We start from the raw sequence: 2,350 nt of genomic DNA, 5'->3' as shown, positions 1-2,350 counted from the left end.
TTGTTTTTCTCCATCCTGTTAATGAAATTTTTTTTTTTAGATCATTAACGCTAAGAATAATATAAATAGACACTATTTTAACCTAATTCACTTAATATCTTTGAGGCATGAATGTATCAAAATGAGCAACTTTTTTTAAATCAAAAGTCATATAAAATCATGGTTTTCAAGAATTGCCACACCCTAGAATTTCAGTCAAAGAAACTGAATAAATAAATTACAGCTGGTAACATGTAGGCTAATCAATATTTCAAATAGATACTTCATAAGTGTGACTTAACGTTACTGTACATCACTGGTTCTCAAACTGTTTTCATTTCAAGGACCCCCAGTTTAATATGCAATAGAACCTAACATTAGCCGTTAGCTAACGTTAACGTTAGCCGTCAGCTAACGTTAACTTAGCCAACCATCCCGTTTTCGACGGTCTGAATAAAAATAATAGTAATAGTTTGGAGTTTCTTTGTCAATTCCTTGTTGGATTGACACCTTATCCCCACCTTCCAGTGGACCACTCGGTTGCCACAACTGTTAATATTTCACTTTAAGATAATGTCAAAAGAATTTCATCCTTACCTTTTCAGCGTGGCAGGGGTAAAAGCCAACACGTGCAACAGCAGTGACCAACGGACACTTCTCACCCTCCAGCAAAATTACGACTCCCACTATGGTAGCGCCAAGACCCGCCCTACAATTACTACTATTGGGCATTTTTTGTTCAGGTCCTATCATTTGACCAATCCGCTTTCCTAACCTGAGTATGCTTCCCCCTGAAGTTAACGGTCACGTCTCCCGCGCGTGCAACGTTCAACTTCTTCTTCTTCTTCTTCTTCTTATTTTTTCGGCGGTTAGTGCACTTCCCGTTGTGCAGTGTGGGGCAGAAATGGCTTGAGTTTGGAAGAAACAGCAACGCTCTCTGTAAAGGATAACGACTAACGGTAAGTAATAGTAGTGGTAATAGTAATAACGGACTCTTTAGTTACACATGAGGTAGGATTCTTGGAGTAACGTCAACGCATTGCTAATGCCACATTCAAGGGGCTACCACTAGCTATGCTACTTAGCTACACCTAGCTAGCTAATAGGCCTAAATGTCTACTAAGGCAGAATTCTAATCTTTATTAAAATAATTACAACTCGCTATATATATATCTATGGTTACAAATCTCCTAGACTTCAGACTCTTCAGAAATGTGAAAACATACGAGAAATACACGTGTGTCTTAAAGAATATTTGTGGAATTATTTGGCACAAAACATGTCTTTGTGACCACATTGAAACTGGTACTCATTCAGTTGTGATCATAAGCCTAACTGTATTTGTTCTTGGTCATTTATATTTCATGCTGCTACATAATAAATAATTATTTATGTAAATTATACGTCCTGATATTTTTATGAGTCAGTAATACAAATAACTTGCATTAAATTTACATTTTGGTGATCAATTGATCATCAATGATCAATACTTTTGGTACTTAAAGAATATGATGCTAATAATTATTTTGTAGTTTGACTTAAGATTTTGAAAATGTGGTACACAACAGTGCACTAGCCGATTATTAATAAAACAGCTCTATATTATTTCTGATACCAGTCATTATTATTATTGTTAAAATGACCGTAGTCTCCCTGTTTCCCCCTGCTTTTCAGTAAACGGAAAATGCATTTTCGGATATTAATTGTATCCAATTAGGAGAGTGAATTCATGCAGGATGAAGAATAAACAAGTGGAAGTGATAAAATAAGAGAAACTTTATCCATCATAGGGATAATGGTACAAAGAAATTAACAGAGAAATTTGGAAGTGGAAAATTGACACTTTCTAGGAAATGTATTTCTGTGTACTAAAGAGCTGATTAGATGGAAACCTCTGTTACTGAATAAACGCTTCATCATAATATAGAGTTTTACTTTTACAAAAAGTTCCACTGTATATTCCATCAACTTTAGTCTGTATTTATACAGTATTGGAGTGTCAAAATGACCAGACGAAAACCTGGAAAACAATGGAGAAGGACAGGTAATGAAGAAGACCCAAGTAAACGACCAAGACGGGCTGCACAATTGGTGAGTAGCCTGGCATAGCCGTGTTGCAGTAAACTTGCAGCAGATATGATATTTAATGCTTTATTTTCCTCCCTGCAGTCATCCCTCCCTGCAGCCACCAGTGTTCATGTGGAGACTGATCAGCAATATTTAGGTAATTTATGAAATGTGTTGGTGTGTGTTTAATGTTCAAAAGCCACAACCAGTCTTATGTGCAGAGGACAGAGAGATCCTGAACACAATTAGTTCTGATTAAGAATCACAGGCCCTGTAAATATAGATTGGTAGATAGAATGCAGTC

The 2,350-nt window shown here is 36.3% G+C and overlaps 1 long non-coding RNA gene across 1 annotated transcript; it reads left to right on the top strand.

Annotated features, from left to right (window-relative positions):
- The first annotated feature begins 772 nt into the window (after positions 1 to 772).
- Positions 773 to 2,224, top strand: LOC117951077. Its single transcript, XR_004658052.1, has 3 exons — positions 773 to 938; positions 1,969 to 2,070; positions 2,149 to 2,224. It is a non-coding gene; the product is annotated as an uncharacterized LOC117951077 (long non-coding RNA).
- Positions 2,225 to 2,350: the final 126 nt, after the last annotated feature.

Source organism: Etheostoma cragini, chromosome 9 (assembly GCF_013103735.1).
Source record: "Etheostoma cragini isolate CJK2018 chromosome 9, CSU_Ecrag_1.0, whole genome shotgun sequence".
NCBI classification, from domain to species: Eukaryota; Metazoa; Chordata; class Actinopteri; order Perciformes; family Percidae; genus Etheostoma; species Etheostoma cragini.
Note: the sequence above shows the minus strand (reverse complement) of the source record. Positions and strands in the feature narration are given on the sequence as shown.